Source organism: Haplochromis burtoni, unplaced genomic scaffold (genome assembly GCF_018398535.1).
Source record: "Haplochromis burtoni strain Fernald_Lab_line unplaced genomic scaffold, NCSU_Asbu1 Contig_277, whole genome shotgun sequence".
Taxonomy (NCBI): Eukaryota; Metazoa; Chordata; class Actinopteri; order Cichliformes; family Cichlidae; genus Haplochromis; species Haplochromis burtoni.
The window spans coordinates 636,974-656,607 of NW_024582638.1; the positions used below are offsets into that span (position 1 = coordinate 636,974).

A 19,634-nucleotide genomic window follows, 5' to 3' on the forward strand; every position below is an offset into this window, starting at 1 on the left:
TCGAACTAGTACAGTTGAGAACAGCCGTTGTACATAGTTATTACCTATGCAACTATGCATTTGCTGCCATTAATAGATGACAAGTTGTAAAGTGCTTTGAAGCCTATAGACAAGAGTGGACTTATGGACACAGTGGGACTAGTGTTGCAAAACAATGGACGCAGTTTACACAAGAGGGCCTTATCAGTAGCCTGAACAATCAATATTTTTCTTTAAAAATAAAGGGTTTTGGTTTGCTAAGGAGAGTGTAATTTTAGTCTGTCAGTCAACATGACAAATGATCTCTCTCTTTTGCATTAAATTATGTGTGTAGGGAATATGCAGTCTGTAACACATTGCTTTGTCTTCATAGCACAAGTGCAACAGTGTTAAATACACTCGACTTCCACTGTGTTTTTGTTATTCCCAGAGTGAGCGAGTGAAATATGAGAACTGCCATAGTAGATGGGGTTTGTTTGGCGTGACTTGGCAGCCATATGTGACATTCACCTCCAACGACAGCTGCTGGAAGACTCAGGTCTCTGCGCTTTAAGCTTTAGACCTAGGCAGCGATGCTAAGGAGCCTTGCTGTTAAAGAAAGCAAGATGTGTAGCAGACCTGTAAATCAAATACATGCTTGCCAAGCCACACCGCACTTTTGTAGAATAGTCCCAAGAATAAGCCATAATCTCAAGTGCACATTTCCTTTTCTTTGTTGAAAAGAGTGCATTTGTAATTTCCTGCTTTAAAAGATAAGAACCTTGAGCATGTACCCAGGCTAAAGACTATACATTTTCTGACTGTGTAATAAAGAGAAACACTACATGCTCTGTGAACTGTCTCGTAAAAAGGAAAGATATGAGTTTTTTTTTTTTAAATTGTAATATCTTCTAACTGAACCATTGCTTCACTATTGCAATGTTGCTTCCTCTTCTTTTAGTCACAAGTATTGATACTGAGTAGATTTTAAAACATTTGAAAGCAATGATAGCATGCAAATTGAAATCCAATTTTTTCATTGTGTGTATAAGATGACTTTGGCTACCTGGACTTGACTTCAGTTTTGCTGCACATGAGAATATGTGACAACATATTTTGAAGAATGTCTGAAGTATTTGAAACTTCTAACAGCTGTATATAATAATGACTCTGAAATATTGTATATGTTATAGCTATAGCAATTTATGCCTATATCATTGCACAGGACAGCCAGCCATTAAAATATTTAGTTTCCTCTTATGCATATTTTTTAGGTGGATGGTTTAACTCAAATTATTTCCACATAACTGCAGAAACATGAGATTTCCCTGCAAAAAAAACTGCATGGTAGCATGATGATAAATGTTACTTACATTTAATGTTATTTGATCAGAGTGCAGCCAGTTAGATTGGTCAGACTATAGGCAGCTCAACCGTGAGTGAAATCTCATCCTTAGCAACGCTTTACTGGGGTAATTAGGTCAGATGACTTGCATTCTACAGCGATCAAATCCCTGATGTAAATATAGAGCCGAACTTGCTGTTCTACAAACCCAACGACCTCTAGCAACTCAGCATTCCAGCTGACAATGTAAACAAGCAGTTATTTTCCTCTAATATGCAAACAATCTTTTTTTTTTTTTAACTCCAAGCTTGAAATTCATCTAAGGTTACTAAAGTTTTTGCAGAAATATCATACTCTCAATTTTATTATTATTTGTTATGGGTTATTTTGGGTCTACTTTTTAATACCCCATCAATAAATGGGCAAACACAAGGAAACTCTTATCAACAAAAGGAGTTGACTCCCTCAGAGAAAATCTTTTTACAGATAAACTGTGATGGACTGGAAAGTGTAGAAAACCAGAAGACACACATCAATTCATAAGGCACAATGTGAGGTATTGTCCCTCAAGCATGTGTTGTTAACGATGGTCAAATGTTCATCAGGCGCAATAGGACAGATGTTATGTTATGTTCTTCTATTGCACCCCAGAGTCTCTTTATCAGGCATCTCACACTTGTGATTTATGTCACATGGCTTGTTCACACAGCGTGTACAATGCACATCCCACGGTGATTTATGCTTTGTCCCTCTCATTCTTTCTATCAGTCTGAACAACACATGACACTTTTTTTTTAATAAGAAACAAAGGGCCCCCCTGCGTCTGCAGTCAGAAGGCATTTTAATGTTTTCAGTGCTTCTATCTTGTTGCTACACATGAAGGGAGCTTAACGAAACTGGCATCTACACTCAGATGGGACACAAACCTATCTAAACATTTTAAAAAGGAAAGTAAAATTAGGGTCGAAAACCTAGATAAAAGTAAACCTCGTGTACTTGTCAGACCTTTGTTGCCATATTTCAGTTTCCTGATTTCGACACAGCTGAAACCAATACCTAAAACCACCTTTTGTTACACACTTTGGTCTCTTTATAGACTGCGAGGTACTGGCCTGTTACGATAAGGTTGTTTGTGTTCACATACAAATAAGCACATTTACACCACACTACACACTAAGTACATTTGAGTTGTTAGAATGTAGCACTGTTATAGGTTGGTGTAGAGAATGGACCTTTAGAAAATCTTTTCTGCTAATGCATCTGTCTAATGTTTGGCAGATAGAAAGTTTCTGTTAAGGGTGATCTTTTGAGCTGGTTATAGAGCAGATGCAGATACATGTGAAGGTTATTACCAGGAATGCAGAGGCTTGAGGCTGTGAGTTGCTGATGGGACACATATTGGTTCCATTAATGACAACAAAGGTTGCTGCAAGGCTTTGCTGCATGGGGGTAGCAACTGACTTTGAATGGTACAACTTCAGGTCTATTTTCTTTTTTCCTCAGCACAGCATTTACCTGTTGATACTGTATATGGCCTAATGGCAAAATTGTGATGTACGGATGTCTGTATCACATGGCATCCTGGAGTGAGAGATCTGTTTTTTTTGTTTTTTGTTTTTTTTTTTAATTCTCGGTTTCTCACCCCTGAGTAATTAACCACAACCAGGGCAACAGTGGAGGTAGAATCCGGTTATCGAGGGGATCATTCATGATGAATAAATTACTCATGCTCACATATGACACGCTTACCTTTAAATATGACGCAAAACTGTCTCTACGTTACACTTTTCTAAAGTTCACTTTGATGGGGAATTTACATCGATGCATAAATGCAAAGACATGTAAATAAAAGCATAATCCTTTTGTTTTTTTTAACGGAATCTTAAGCCAAGATTATTAGATCAAATCAGACACATAGATGGCATAAACTTCTGTTTGTAATTTCTTGGCCAGAGAGCCTCCTCCCCATCCATATGAAGAAGGGATCTGTACGATCTACATTGTTCTTGATGTCTAATGTAAGGCAGATGTGGCATACTTGTGGAGATTCCTAATGCAGTCTTTGTGCTGTCACAGCTTATTGTCTCGTTGCCTTTTTTGGTTATATTTAAACATAACTACCTAACTATAGTTTTATTTGAAAGAGTAAAATTTAAACTAATCAAACTTAGTGTAATTCTTTTGAACTGTAAGATGTTGTTTCCTACATTCAGTTCATGTAGCAAACCAGTCCTCTAATCTAATGTATTCTATATAGTACAGATATACACAGAACAAATCAGGTTATATGTGTTCTGCAGAAATGTCATAGACATGCAAAAACAAGCAAACAAATACAAATGAAAAGTAAGTCTGTAGCATGCAGCATTCATGAGATGGTTAATCATGCTGAAACTGATGACTGTAATTGATGAAAGATAGTAGACTTCCAGTGAATGCTAATTGAACAGCAAAGCCATAAATGCTATATCTTAATATCTAAATATTTAAAAACGTGAACACACACTTGAAGGGAATGTCAGTCAGTTTTTAAATTCACTGTTTTTGGTAAAGGGCAAACATTATGTATTATTTATTTAAATATGTACACTACTTAGGCACATCATTTACTTTAGATGAGCCCGAAATCATCTAGCTGGAATATATGCAAATGGTTAGACAAGTAAAACCGGAACGATGTACAATACCTATTCAGTTAACTTCTCCCCAAGGGAAAAATACAAACTTAGAGAGGGAAAAGATTAATGGATATCATCTGCATGGCCATTCATAATTATAATCACTCTCACTGCTAATTCAAGACCAATTCAAACACTCATTTTTTTTAACTTTTTTTTTTTTTTTTTTTTGCTGATGGGTGAGGTTTTATGTCTTGACTCTTTTTTCCAGAGAAACTGTGTTCCCCCTTATATTAGACCCAAAGCATTTAATAGATATTATTATTTGTAATTCTTTTACTGGGTCTAATTGTGGGTTAAGTCTGAGGAGTAGCTGATGATTTGTTTCTTGTGGTTGACAGTGTCATGAGTAACTCAAGTTGTTTGTTGAAAGTGTTAAACCCCATCTTTGAACATTTCTGATACAACTAGTTCAGCTGGTATTCTGGGAATATGACAAACACATGCAAAACATTGTGTGGGCATGTTTTACTTTTGTCTTCCATTTGACTCACATTGGGCCTGAGTAAACAATTTTTACTGTTGTTAATTTTGCTTCAAATGTAATTGTAGTCCAGACATTTTTTAATATGTGTATGTATTTGAGTTAGACTTTATTTAGACCCTTTTCTAAACACTTTGTTAAGGTGTGATTGGCAGCAGTTACAGTCTTGAGTGTTTTTGAGTAAGATGCAACAAACTTTGCAGCATTTGGGGAATTCTTTATTTTCAGATCTGTGAAGGTCATGAAGGTTTAATGGGTACTGTCAGTAGAGAGAGATTCTAGTTCTCTACAGGTATACTTAATTTGATTCAAGTGAGGTGTCTGACTGAGCTGGAAAAACTTGAATCTGTTCATCAGGCCATACAATCTTGTTTCTCCAAGTCTGAGAACAACATCAACTGAAATTTCAAGTTGGATTTAATGAGAATTTTGTCACCAGTGACTCGGCAATAAAGCGCAGATATTCAATATTCATGCCCACAGAGTCAGTTGGATTGCTATAAGTTTTTTCCATTTTCACACAGTGGCGCTCAGTCAGAGTAACAATGAGATTCTTGGTCATCCTTCACTATTCTTGCTCTGAATATTTTCAAAGTGCACTGTATTAATTTTTAGCTACTGGGTTGATTCAGTATTAACCAAATGGTCAGCTGCCCATGATAATAGACAATAAGGTCACAGATCATGTAAATTATCTCTCACACCTCAAGAATGAATTAACAAGTATAGTCATTGCAAACACTATTGTTTTATGGCAGCCATTCAGGAATCAACAGTCATGTACTCTGCCTTGTGTTATTTGTGGCCACCAATAGCAAGTGTCACAATATTTTCCTTAAAAGCTGCATGCTTTTTTTTTATACAAGAGTCTGTATTCATTCAGACCAAATCTGTTCACCCACAGCCTTCCCTTCAACAACGTTTCACTAAGACATTGTCTTTGACGTTGTTTACCTTGACCTCAGCATTGAATATTTCCCCCAGAGCAGTCAATCCTGAAAGTTGCAGTTGAACTTGATGTCACTCCAAAAACTTTTTTAGCCTTTATTTTTCCAGTTTAGTCACCACGTGTGCTACAAAGAATCCTTGCTGGGCTCTGAGGCTGACACATAGTGTCTAAATCTTTTTTGCCATCAAGCATGATCACATGGACACTGAAGACATTGGCTTCTGAGCGTACAAACCCACTGACCTGCGCCCAACCCCTCACAGTGCTACACTCTTCCTTCCAGAGGGCTTGTCTCTATTTTCTCTCTCCAGCCCTTTGTCTATGCAACAGTCAATATATCTGACTAACTTGATGAACTGCACAAAGAGCAAAAGTTAATTTCTGAGTGCATGGTAGCCATGGCAATGTCCTATGAGCGCTTCAAAGCCCATCTGGGCTAACCATTACCCTAGCATGGCTGACTGCAGAAGAGGTTGCATTGCTGTGGTGCACACGTGTTCTTTATGGGTTGATCCTGCCAGTAATTCAACTGTGCCACATATTCAGAGGCCTACATTTGTATCTGTGTCAATCAGCACATTTAAAGGTCAAGTTTAGATATGTTGTTTAAAATGGAAATACCAAATTATGTTAAAGTGAAATTATTCATGATGTTTGAAGTTTAGAATCATCTAATCTTAGAATTGAGAAATTTTATTGTTTTTCAAAAATAAATGCTTACTTTAAATGATGAACTGACAAAAAAGTAGCAATACTATAAGTGTTTAGAAACTAGGGAGAGCAACTGTTCACATTTGACCAATGATTACTCTGGACTTGCAAACTGGTCAGTTTAGCTCCTAGACACGTTTACTCTTTTAACCATGCTGGTTTAATATGTGCAGAACATAGTTTAGCATTTTCTTGTTAAAACAACAAAAGCCTTCTTTGAAAAAAGACAGATTTTGGATCATGCAATGCGCTTCTCTGGAACCTATCTACCATTTAGCATTCATGGTTTCTTTTCTCTATGAAGTCATTTGCTTCCCCTATCCCAACATTTCTGAAAATTTTCTTTAAACCCATTCATCAGTTTTGCTATCTATTATGGCATCTTATCACTATTTCTAGTTTCATAGATTTAAATGATATAAAAATCATTAAATTTTGATTTTATTAATATAGCAATTTTTTGTAAAAAGTTGCAAATGTTAACTTCTAAGTGACTTTCCCGCCTAATTTTTTAAAATTCATATCCACTATAATTTAGCATGATCCATAAAGCCTAGAAGGCTTCTAGACTGTTTGCAGTATTCAAATCCAGACCAGTTTGTGGATGAACAGGAAGCAGAGGTGGACAGTAAACAGAGCAAAATGCAAAATTATTATTGGAGGGAAAGTATGCCACACAAACACTGGAGCAAAGGGATCGTAGGTGGATATCAGTGCAAATTTCGGTTTCACTGAAGTTTGTGTTTTCTTTTCTTTTCTTTGTCATGACAAACTAAGGCAAGTTTGGCAACAAGTTCTTTCATTTTACTTTAATAAATGTGTAGCCAAAAATATATCACAGGAGGGTTAACAGTCATTTTGCCTGAGAAACATTTCTACGTGCTCTCTAGTTTTCTGGAAAGCTTTTGAGATGATCCCTCATTGGTTTCTAAGCAGCCTGACCTAAGCCGCTGTTTTCTAAGCTCCTTCTTTACCTTCACTCAGTAGGAGGCACGTGATTCATTGAATGGGAATCACAAATCCTTCTGAGAGGAATATTTTTGTGTATGGAGTATGGGTTGTATGAATCATATATGTCATCCCACACCTCAAGAATGAATTGCTAAGTATAGCCTCTGTAAACAGTGTATTGTTTCAGTGTTTTCATAAATATTTCTTTAAATTATGGCAGTCCATTACTTAAATACTGCAATCTTTTTTGCAGACAAGAGTTTGTATTCTTTCAGTACAAGAGTTGAAGTCATACTTGCAACCTTTCCTATCATAAACAAGTGGATGAAGCCCAGTTCAGTTATCACTGGGCACTATGGCTCAGAAAGATTCCAACTGCTGCAATTGTACATTCCACTTAGGAAACCTAATATTAAGCCACAGCCACTCTAACTCCCCAGAACTGGTTAGTGATGTCACTCAAAGCCTCTGGTAGGGTTACACTTTTAATAGCAGTCTTGGCCAGCTGTCTACTTTTATGCTTCTTGTGTAGACCACAGGGGGCCTTTATAGTGACAGCTCGCAGCACTAAAATGGTTCATATCTAACATCCATTTTAGAAGAGGGCAAGTAGTAATCAAAAGCAACTGTTTTAACCATTTTGGACCTCCTTTAGATTGTGCTATAATGACAAAGCTTTGCAGATTTTGATAGTTTCAGCACTTTTAACCTTTAAAAAATAAAATTATAAAAAAAACAAAAGATGCAATTTGACAGGCAAATTCTTTTCCAATAAATAATTCTGAATTAAACCTCCACTTTTTGGTTGATTTCATTTAACTGGAAGTGAGCAATGATGGGGAATCTGAGTGGTGGTATAGTGGTGTGTTGGTTTTCCCAATTTCACACAGGCCAAAGACCTGGATTTTCCATTAATTGGTGATTATAAATTGGCCACTAGCGTGGATGATTAAAGTATGTATGCATATGGTTTATCAAGTTTTCCCCATCATTTTCAAGAGTTATTGTTTCCTGGTTTTGCTTTTATCTGCAAAGATTTTCATGTTAAGCATTAAGAGATGCCATGTGCATGTTTTAAGGGAATTGCTAGGCTTCTCTTGCTAATAATAGTAACAAAAATGCTAAGTACTACATTGCAACTTGGTGCTCTAAATTGATTAATGAATGTATCCAGGAAATATTTAATGAATAATCCAATTAAGCATGCAGGACTGTGCAATGGAGACATTACTGTGGACTACATTGTGTCCTCCACGGTATCTGCGCCCATGTGATGGCTTTGTAAGCTGTAATCACAAAAAAAGCTTACGGCACGTTTAAGGCCTCTTTAGTCTCCGGACTTGATGCTATTAGAATTGCACGAGAGCAATGTAGAATGGCACAAAGAAAAAGACCTGCTCACAGTCTCGCCACAGTCTCAGGCAAAGACACCGACAGTGACTGAAGTGACTTTTGAATTTCTTTCTCTATTCTTAACTTCTGTCAGCGCAACCAGCGACAACAGTATTTAAGAAGATCATCCAAGCGTAGGAGGAGCGGCCTGGCGAGAAGCGGGAAGAGATGCTATTCGCTTAGGGGTGGTTACATAACATCTCACTTGCCTTCCTCGCTGCGGAATGCCGGGATAGTGTTTGTAAACAGAACGGCCATGTGCGTGTTCACGTGGAGGAAGCTTTTGAGTCCCTGCCCTCTCTGTCTCACCCCTGAGGTAAACCCTGACATCGATATACGCTCACAGGGCCAGCAACCCTCTCTCCGGCCCTGTGCCACTCAAACGCAGTCTTATCTCTCTCAATCGATAATTAAACGTCAACTTGGCTAACGGCGCACCGCTTCGTAGTAGGAGGCTATGAGTCATATTTATAGGATATGTTGGTTATGAATATCTTTCTTTTTTTTTTTTTACCTCAGACCGGATCATAATTACTTTAACAAGTTAGGGCCATCTAGTTTGGTGGTCTTATTAGTGACATATTTTTTTGATCTGGCTTCAGTTAATAGACATTGTCTTACATAATGCAGTTTATGTTCAATCAATAGTAAAGTAAAACAAACACCATACTAAAAAAATGGCAAAGCTCTACAGGTTTCACTGATGCTAAAACAATGTGAACATTTTTGCAGCAGTAAGTCAAAACACACCTCATGATAAATTGCATCCAACTGTAAATGCACTGTCACTCATTTGAACATTAAGATATGTTCAAATGAGTGACAGCGTTCTCACAGAGTGATCCCACTGTTGAAGCATCTGATAGTGGCTTGCTGCTACTCCCTTGCTCTCTATAGGAAAACAAAACCCCAGCAGCAGACAAAAGGGAAATCAATATTGCAGAAATCAATACAACACTCAGTATCTCGCCATTTTGTCTTAGGAAAGCAGCTGAGCTATGGCCAGCCAGGTGTAGTGCAATCTAAAATGTCTAGCCTGCCACTGGACCTGTTCTGTGTCATTTCTGAAATGGCTCCTGGTTGGAAAAATAATACATGGGTTGGATAGGGCAGGGTCAGAGGTGAGGGCTTGGGTAAAGGCTTGCGTATTTTAAGTAGACAGCATTGTTGTGGAACGCTATGGCAACTGGACATTCTTCCCAAAGGTGATATTGTGTTTGCCCCAGGAGTGACATAAAGGGAACTTAAGACCATGACGAACTAGCAGTCCACCCGTGAGGCTTTATCTGTAGGTGTGGATAGATGAGAGAAGCTATGTGCATGTGATTGATCTATATGGCCCTTCCCCCACTCAGCCCCCTGTAGCCCTATTAATGCTTTCATGCCTTTTCAGCTGCTGATGTAACAGCAGCAATGCAGAGAAATATAAAACTGCAAAACTATTAGATGGTGGTTGTTTTTTATTTCTGTTATTATGTAGCATTAGTTGTGCAGGTCAGGATTAGCACATATAAATCCTTTGCACAGTCAAGGTGAACAGAAAGAGAAACATGGGATAGATCCACATTGTTTTTGTTATACTTAGCATCCACACTAGTGCACATTCTTGGATGTTGTGAAAGCTTGCTGACCCAGTTTTAGTTTGAAAACTTGAAGGGTCAGTTGCATAAAGCTGACACAACCCCTGTATATCCACAAAGGTGGTATTTTTATTTTATACATTTCAATAGCGGCTTATGCATTTTACATTTGCGTATATAAACACTCCATTGCAAGTTATTGAACATGGCAATAGCTTGAAATTCAGTCACACACAGCAGATGACTAGAAAAGATATACATACCAGACATAAATGATATTTTTGTATGGTGGTCTGAGCACCGGAATTGCAAACAGAATAAAAACAAAATGGAAAGTGAACTAAGTGCAGATATAGCCACAAGTTATAACATCAGACAACTGAGATTAATAGTGCACTCTCATAGCAAGAAATGAGGTGGGTTCATTTCTGTTCATCAAAGTACAATGTCTGGTATTTCAAATGACACACTAAGCATTATCTGCAGTCTGTTAGTTTATGTGGGGCAATGGGATCACCGTACACACTTACACACACAAAGGCTTGGCTCACCTGATCTCATGCAGTCACAACATTCTTTATGAATGCTACAGAGAGCACTCTTGCTTAAGAACTTTTGTTGATGCTACACAGCCAGTGACCGTGCTCATCGTGTCAAAACACAGGCATGGTATTGCGCAAGAGGTGTATACCACTACTGCTGGTTTTAAACTCTGTGACTTAAATAGTATCTTCTTCTACTAGCACCAGATATGTTTTTAAAAGTTGTACCACAGTGCAGGAACTGCATGGCCTGCATCGACAATCAAAGGAAAAAAAATACAACTTTGTAACCAAAACTTAGTAAATGTCTTTAGTAATTTGACAAGGAGCTTCACTGTCTATTTAACCTCTTTTAATCTTGCCCTTATGGATCACTAATAGTCAGTGTCTGAAAACTTTCGTGTTGATTTAAAGATAAAAACCGAAGCACAAGTTCTTCAGATAGCCTTGTTAAAGTGTGATGCCAAATTAAATGTCAGTCATTAGTCTCCATCTTCCTTTTGTTTAATTTGTACCCTGAGGCCACATGGCTATCGACTGCAGTTAGCGCAATACACAACCTAGCATGGAAGCCTCCGAAATATTTTTGTTATACTAATGAGCCATTCAGATGTTAATCTTAGGTGAATTCACATACACAAGCAGAAACAACAAATAATTATGCATTTGATAATTAATAGGAGACTTGGCGTCCTATAATAAAGCTCAATTTATATGTATTTAAAACTATGAGGATTTATACATGATCGTGTTACTGCTGTCATTCTGTTATTGTACTTCTGTTAATTTGCGATTCATACAAGGCAACATAGCTGTTATTTATTTCAATTCCTTTAAAATAATGACATTTCATACACCCTGAAAGTCACAGGCACAATCTGCATTGTGTTGTCAATAATCTTTATGTCAGCAGCTAGATCCAAAACCTACAACACCCTGTTAGCTGTGACAGCTTACGCCTTGTAATGCATTAAAATAGACAAAATAGTCTTGTGAAGTCACCAAGTTGGTCAGTTTTTTAGAATTGATGTTTGTTGTTGCTCCCTGATAACAACCTTGTGTTTAGTGTCAACTTCTAAAAGAAGTAAGGGAAATCTCCAGAATTACCAGTCTTGTTCACCCACTTAATGGTGCAGTTGGATTGAATTTCATTTCCTTCATAGCTTTCTGACCTTGTCCACCTACACTACGCTCTGCCACCACAATTCTATTCTCCTTTGCTTCTCCTTGGGATTTGCCTTTGTGTCTGCTCGTCATTCAGTGGTGAAAGCAATGAAAGCTGATTCATATACACAAAGCCAGAAGCTATTTCAGCTCTGCTGCCGTGCAGACTCTGTGCACTTACTACTGGACATGCTTAGGTTGGACTTTTACTCTCCTACTGAAGGCTGAACAGAATAAAAATGCACATATACATCAGTGAGAAAGGATTGGGGAAACCAAAGTGAATAACTACCTAAATCTGAATCCAGATTGAATTAAAAAAAAAACAGACAATACAATCATAATTATGATTTTGTAATAGTTGTCAATAACACATAAATGCTGCAAATGTTTTTTGACAAATAGGAAGTCACTTATACAAAAATGTTTGTTATATTACATATTGAATACATTTTTAATGTGTTTAGGAAAAAGCCAGGGTTGAATAGTAAAGGTAGTGTCACACAGGCATTTAAATTATGCTTTTAAAAAAACCTAACTCCTGAACAAGTCCACTGTTTTCTATAATGTATTCAAATGCAGCAAGAAGCACACACAGGAAAACACAACTGCTGTCTTTCAGTTTTAGCTGGCACAAAAAAAGAGAGAATTTGTCAGCCATGTTGGAGTAGCTTTATCTCATATCCCCCCCTTATTATGTTGGCTCTTGCTTTTTACGATGTGGGGCATCTGCTGTACTTCATCTGACTAAATACCACCAAAAACACACACAAGATTACAGGGGGGAAAGGGCTAAACGGATTATTAAGGTGCCGAGCCAGTTCTCACCTGCCTTTCACGTCCCTCCACTTTGTAGAAATTCCAACAAACCGTCTGGATCTCCTCTTTAACAAATCCTAAAGGCAGCCATCTTGCCTCCTTCTGTTCTTCTATGAAACAGACTATCCTCCACATCAATATTCATGGAAACCAGTCTGACGTCGGCTCTCATCATCAGGAGAAGCCCGGGTGTCGCTGTTTGGCAGCCTCAGAAGCACACTCATATGTGACTCCCGTAAGGCAGCAGAGGTACAGAAATTGGAAACGATGCTGTTTGGAGGTCAGGAGGAAGAGCCTTGCTTTGGTGTCTACCTCAAATAATTACAAAATCGCCTTCTTGCTGAGACCTTCCCACACAAAGAGGCAGATTTCCTTCCCCCCTATGCTCCCTCCTTTTTCTTCTTTCCTCAGCCGTACACAATAGTGAACACTAGGATTGCCCTGAAGAACTGGAGTGGATCTGGATTCTGGGTTTGAGACAGAGTATACTTTTCTGTTGAATATTGCACTGGTTTCAGCTATCTGACTGTGGCAGTGTAGAAAATGTCTCCACCCACTTCCTTTTTTTTTCAGACAGGAAGCCAAGTGACTAAGGGGTTTTTTCCCTCCCTTTTTCAGTTTATCTCTTTCTTTTTCTGTCATAGCTTGCAGAAATTTCCCTCAAGTGTAAGAGCACTCCCTTTTTGAGAACACTGCAGAAACAACAACATGTGGCCAGTTATGGAGTCCAATCGGTAGAGCAATGAATTTCCAACTGCTGTTGGAAATTCATTCTAGTCTGCCGACTGGTTCATTTTTAGAGTGACTTGTAAGACAAGTCTGCGGGCAGCATACTTTGCTTCATGTGTCTGCCAAGACCCACCTCCTGTTGACACACACCACGTGGGCCTGAAAAAAGAGAGTGCAGTGTGAGAGGGAAAGGGGATCAGGGTGATTTAAAAGAGAAATTCAGCCCTGGAATGTTGCTGAGTTAACACAAGTTAGAAGTGTTAGAAAGGTGGCAAATATTAATAAATGGTCTGTATTTATATAGCGCTTTACTAGTCCCTAAGGACCCAAAACCGCTTTACACATCCAGTCATCCACCCATTCACACACAGATTCACACACTGGTGATGGCAAGCTACATTGTAGCCACAGCCACCCTGGGGCGCACTGACAGAGGCGAGACTGCCGGACACTGGCGCCACTGGGCCCTCTGACCACCACCAGTAGGCAAAGGGTGAAGTGTCTTGCCCAAGGACACAACGACCGAGACCGGGGCTCGAACCGGCAACCTTCCGATTACAAGGCGAACTCCCAACTCTTGAGCCACGATCGCCCCGTGGCGACTTCAACTGCTGTTTTTGTCATAGGATTCTGAAAGGTAGCCGCAACTTGCATGTGTGTATGTTTGTCTGTTTGGTGTTAAACTGCTAAAGGTAATCTCATAAATCTCACCAATGATGATAGCATTAGGAAGGATTATCGGTTGTCAGGGAAAAGTGTGTTAGTGTTTCTCTTTTTCTTCGAGGAATAAAGCAAATCCAAATGAATGAAAGCCTTATCACCTCAACCTTACTTTTTTAACATAAGCTGATTTGTCCATTTGGCCACATAAGAAAGGCCAACTAACTAGTTACCAGGTGGATCTTGTCTTAAAATAATCTGCTATTATCTGTACTGCAGGCTTAAGACCCCACCTCTTTCCCCACAGTCCCTGCCTAGCTGCAATGACATTTGTTGACTCAATACTTTCAGGCTCAGCAGAGAAAAGGAGATTTGTTTTTACACACACTGGGGGGAGGGGAAGACGCAGCGTGAGAAGGAGAAGTCACTGTAGACTGCAGCACGGATCCAAACGGACCTTGTTCTCAACGTTAGCACTGAAGCACAAAGCTGTCACTCAGATAGACACCAGGCTGTCTTTAAAGCACATTATTCAGTTGCCAAACAATTCTAAGGCTTTCTAAATTTGTTCTGCTGGCACATGGTGGCCAGGCTTCATCTTATTAAGATATTATGTGTTGCTTTTCCTTTTCCTTCAATTTGGGACAAACCTGTAGATTACTTGTCTTTCTCTTCCCTTTTCATGATCTGCCATCAAAATGCCTTCAAGCTTGGTAGTAAAACTCAAACTGCCACCACTGAATGAGATCTTCAAGCAGTCAGTGCTGTGGGACTTTCAGGGGTTGTTTGGACTGGACAGCTTCCTTACTTCTCCCTTTTCCTTCAGGCTGGCCCTATAAACAAGGAAATGCTCTCACTCAATATGTGGTTAAATAATATTCAAGATTCATATCAATGTTTTACAAGTTTCTGCATTATGGAGTAACACTTACTCTGTAATGCTTGTACAGCTTCAATCACTATTTTAAAAAAAATAGAAGCAACATAATAAAGTTGGGGATGATTGTTTAATCGTCCTGTCCTAAAATGGATGATTTTTGTTTACTCTGAATGGATTGGTTGCCATTTTTGGCTCCCATAACAAACAAACCACTGTCTGCTATGTTCCCAGTAACTGAGCACAGACCGGAACAGTTAGCAACAAGCTGGTGAACACAGTGGATCATTTAACAGCCAAAGGCCCAGATCGTTCTCCCACGAGCTATTGGACAGTGAACATTGGGCTTGTGTTTGCCAAGTGGCCAGAAACCTGACTGCAAAAGCATGATAATGTTAAACACTGATTTGTTAGTAACTAAGTGTTTCCTAACAACATCACTATATGAAGTCAAACGATGATGAAACGCTGTTTGCAGCGCTCCAGCAGTGCAGTCATTGCTTTTTGCTGTGTGTATTGTCAGCATTCCAGCAGAGGAGCTCCTTGCTGGGCTGCTTCCCATTACAGCTACTGTAACTCGTAAAGCAGAGATTATCTCATTATTCCTCTCACCTTGCAGGATTTCAAAGGAATAGTGGCGTGTGCCATCACCTCTTCCGTAAACACAGAGCTGTGGCCCCATGCTGACACAGGGTCATCACAATTCAGGCACACTTGTCACTTGACTGATTTCACACTCATGCAAACGTGCTGATGACCATTAGTGGGGGATTTAAATAGCTTTTCTTGCTGCCGCAGTAGCCTTGTTTATTTATGTGCTGCAAATAAAGAATATAGGTCTTCTTGAGTTATATGATTTACATGTAAACTTAGAAAACCTAAGTTCATTTAGGGGGCTTTAAGAGCGCACATTCAAACATGAAGCTCTTTGCAGAGTTAAATGAGTCATCTTCTTTTACTCATTTACATGCCACGTAAAATGTTTGCCCTGATCCAAGTCGCAATGATAAAATCTTATAACAACAAAAAACATTTTCAGCGCTGAATGTGAAAATTCAGAGAAAATTTTAATTTTGTACTATTGATCTTGATCAAAAAGGATTTCAGATACTAAAAACTAACGAAATCATTTGAAGGGTGACTCTTAAAGCATTTCACATCTGTGAAACATTTAACTAGTTAGCATCTTCTACACTTTTGGAGATGTAAAACTGTGCAACAGCGTTTTTATGACATCTGACTTAATGGGCTCGCACATTTTTATCAATGAAGCCACATGAGGGCATGACCTCATTTGCAAAAGCTTTTTTTTTTGGTGTTAGTCACTTGTTGCTAATCAGTTTGAGTCATTTGAAAGGACTTGTGATGTAAGCACAGATTTATGGCTTTCCTTACATTAGTCTCAAAGTAGGAGAAAAGGGTGACCGTTTGAGGAATGAATGAGAACTGCTGGGGATCATCGTGAGGCTGGGACAAGCACCACTTCCCACAATCGCCAGTGGAATTTTACACATCTTACCTGAGGCAATCTAAACACACAAGCCTTTATGTAGGATAAAAGATACACACAGATTAGGCCAATACACAAAATGAGGACACAGGATTCCCCCCCTAACAAGATGTCATCCTTCTGCCCCTCCTCCTGTAGTTATCTTAAAAGACTAGGGGGAGTTGTTACTGTGGATCTCGCGTAGCCTAATTGTTTAAGTCCCAGCAGGGGCCTGGTGCACAGTGGTTTATAGAAAAAGAGGGGAGTATAAAATTTTGAATTCTTTGTGTTGTTGTACCTTATTTCACATTCCAAACACACATTTTAGACGTGTGTGTGTGTGTGTGTGTGTGTGTGCGCGTGCGTGTGTGTGTGTGTGTGTGTGTTTGTGTGCGTGCGTGCACATTCACTCCATACAAAGATTGACAGTGCACCTCTCTGGGCACAGCAGGGTTGGACCAGGCCAATCATGGTCTACTGCTGTTCCCGTGGAGACCAACTGCTTCTGAGAGGTTCAAGAAGTGGTTCTTGCATTCATGCTGCAGGTGTTTCCATCCACCCCTTACACCACCCCAACTGAAGCCTCAGTAGGCATGGACAGCTATTAAGACCTTTTTTTTTTTTCTTAAACCTGCCCTGAAATGTAAGCATTTTAAACACCTTTTCAACCCTTAATTAAAGAGGGGATTCGCAGCCCTCTTAGAGTTTCCAGGTCACCCAGAAGAGGTTAAGTTGACTTGCTAGTACATAGTTGCTTCTGAAACATTCTTACTTATACTTTTTATTACCACTGACTGCTTAAATCCAGCACTGTTAGGTATGGAGCAGAGGATGACCCCTGCTGGTGAAGCATGATGACCTGCAGTACGTCTGATCCTTCACTTAAGATTTTGTAATTGAGTTAGAACAAACAAAGTTTCAGCTTCATTCATTTAGTTTCCTGTAAATGCATATCCAGATATTCCCACAGACATGACTGTAGTTTCCACAGAATTATTGTCCATGTTGGAAAAAGCCTGTGTAGGTCCTTGGACGCCTATGTCTGCCTGAACTTTTTCTTCTTAGTAACTGCACCAGAAAAACTGCAGTCATGTTTGATGCTTGAATGGTGTTGAAAATAATGGCATTTTGGTTCAGTCTCTGCATGTGAGTTTTATGACCTGAAAAGGTGGTGGTGTCATCATCACAGTGGTAACAAAGAAAAATGTAAAATATTGCATCTAAAAAACAACAACAAAGTTTTTCCTAGTAGAATTGGTATTACTTTAATAGAAATTAGATGATAAAAGTAAGTCAGTCCTACATTATTTATGTCTACACACACAAAGCTACACATTCACGTGCTGCCAGTGTTGCTGAACCAAGTCAACAATGTCTAAAAGTTGCCATGTGTCACTTTTTGAAGGCCTTACAGAGAGTTTTTGTATATTAGCACGGTGACACCACACTCTTGTCATTCCTTAGAAAGTTCCACCTGTCATTCACTGTAAAGGTTTTCATGAGCAACACATAATTCTTATAAAACTGGAAAGTTAAAACTGGAAGCCATTATTAAGGAAGGGAAACAGTAAGGAGAAAAGACTGAGGTATGCCAAATTACACAAGAAGTGGACTGAAAGTCAGTTGCAACATGTCTAATGGAGTGATGAATCCATCCATACATTCTCTTCCGCTTATCCTTATCAGGGTCGTGGAGGGGCTGGAGCCTATCCCAGCTGGCATAGTGCGAGAGGCGGGGTACACCCTGGATGGGTCACCAGTACAGAGTTTATGTGTTAGCAGGGTGTTGATAGGCCACATAAAACCAGAGTTATGATAAAAAAAAATATACGCAGTGTTTTTTTCTGAATAAAATCGTCATGTTTACTGCCGGAATAAATGGTAAAAACTGCGTTGTTTTTTTTAAGGACAGCTTTAGCAAGCACTGTCTGCTTGTGAGAAAACACCCCTTTCCTGTTGGTGGAAAAATGTACCATGTTGACCGATCAAAAAATTATAGGGCAGTATGTGACATTTGGTTGTTTAGGAAGAGGGAGAAGTTTAGAGAGTGTCAGCGGCAAGAGAGAGCAAGTTTTGAGTTGTGAGAAATGACTTTTAGTTTGGAGTGTATAGTTATTGTGTTGTCTTGTGTAGCTCATGTGTAGTGCATTCGATTGTTTCTTTGTGTTTGTCAAAACAATGAGGCAACTGCTGAGTGTCACAGTTGCTGCCAAAAAGCCACCAAAGGCAGTTTACAATGTAAACGCTGCCTCCAGGTGAAAAACAGGAGATGTGATACACGTGGTACACCCGGAGGCGTGAGGCTTGTGATGTGATTAACTGTCTTATAGTGGACAAACTATTTTTGAGGTGGCACAAATAATTTGAGTGGCATCTTATGTGATGCAGAACACCTGATTGTTCTGTAAATAGTTTTAAATGGTTATAAAAAGTGCTTAAGACATTTGGCTGCATTTTTAGGTAAATAGTTGCAGATAACGTTGTAGTTTGCAAAACTTGTGCATAGGTTTAAAACTTACATTATCTATTTGTATTTCAAGTTATGAAACTGATTTTTACAGTAAAACATAACTTTTTCTACTTAGATTTTATGTTTTTATGTCAGATTTTAGATCAATTATGTTAATACAGTATGTCAATAGGAAAACAAATTCAAATTCAAAATTCAAATTCAAATTTTATTTGTCACACACACACAACCATACACAGTATGACATGGGGGTGAAATGCTTGTAGCTGTACAATGCCCGACCATTAAATGACAGAAGAAAAGTTTCATTTAACTGTAAATTCAGACATGTGAGCTTGTGCTTAAAGGAATGATACCAAACAAGGCAAGGTAAACAGTTTTAAAAGGTAAAATATAGAAGTAAAAGTAAAAGTACAAAACAAAACAGCCAATTATACCCTGGACTCCAAAGGCTTAACCTAACCCTACTAACTCCATGTCTTTGAACTGTGGGAGGAAGTTGGAGTACTTGGAGAGAACCCATGCAAACACATAACATGCGAACTCCACACAGAAAGTTGGCCAGTTGGTGGAGTTGAACTGAGGACCTTCTTGCTGCGAGGAAACAGTGCTAACCACTGCACAACACAGTGATGAATCCAAATGTTCGATTTATTGGTTCAAACTGTCATCAGTAATGGACAGAGGAGGTCAGTAGAGAAGTACAACAGTGAATGGCTACAGCTATACATAAAACACAGTGGAGGCTCTGTCATGGTTTGGGGCTGCATTTCATCCAGTGGTGTTGGGGGTCTTTGATGGACACAGAACAGTACCATCAGATTGTGATCCACCAT

General features: G+C 39.0%; 1 protein-coding gene across 1 annotated transcript in view; it reads right to left on the bottom strand.

Moving 5' to 3' along the window:
• tet2 (tet methylcytosine dioxygenase 2) overlaps positions 1 to 13,053 on the bottom strand; it is a 28,165-nt gene extending 15,112 nt beyond the window's left edge. The window contains exon 1 of the mRNA XM_005940021.3: positions 12,583 to 13,053. The gene's annotated coding sequence lies outside the window, so the exon portion shown is untranslated. The remainder of the gene's footprint in view (positions 1 to 12,582) is intronic.
• Between the last annotated feature and the right edge of the window lie 6,581 nt (positions 13,054 to 19,634).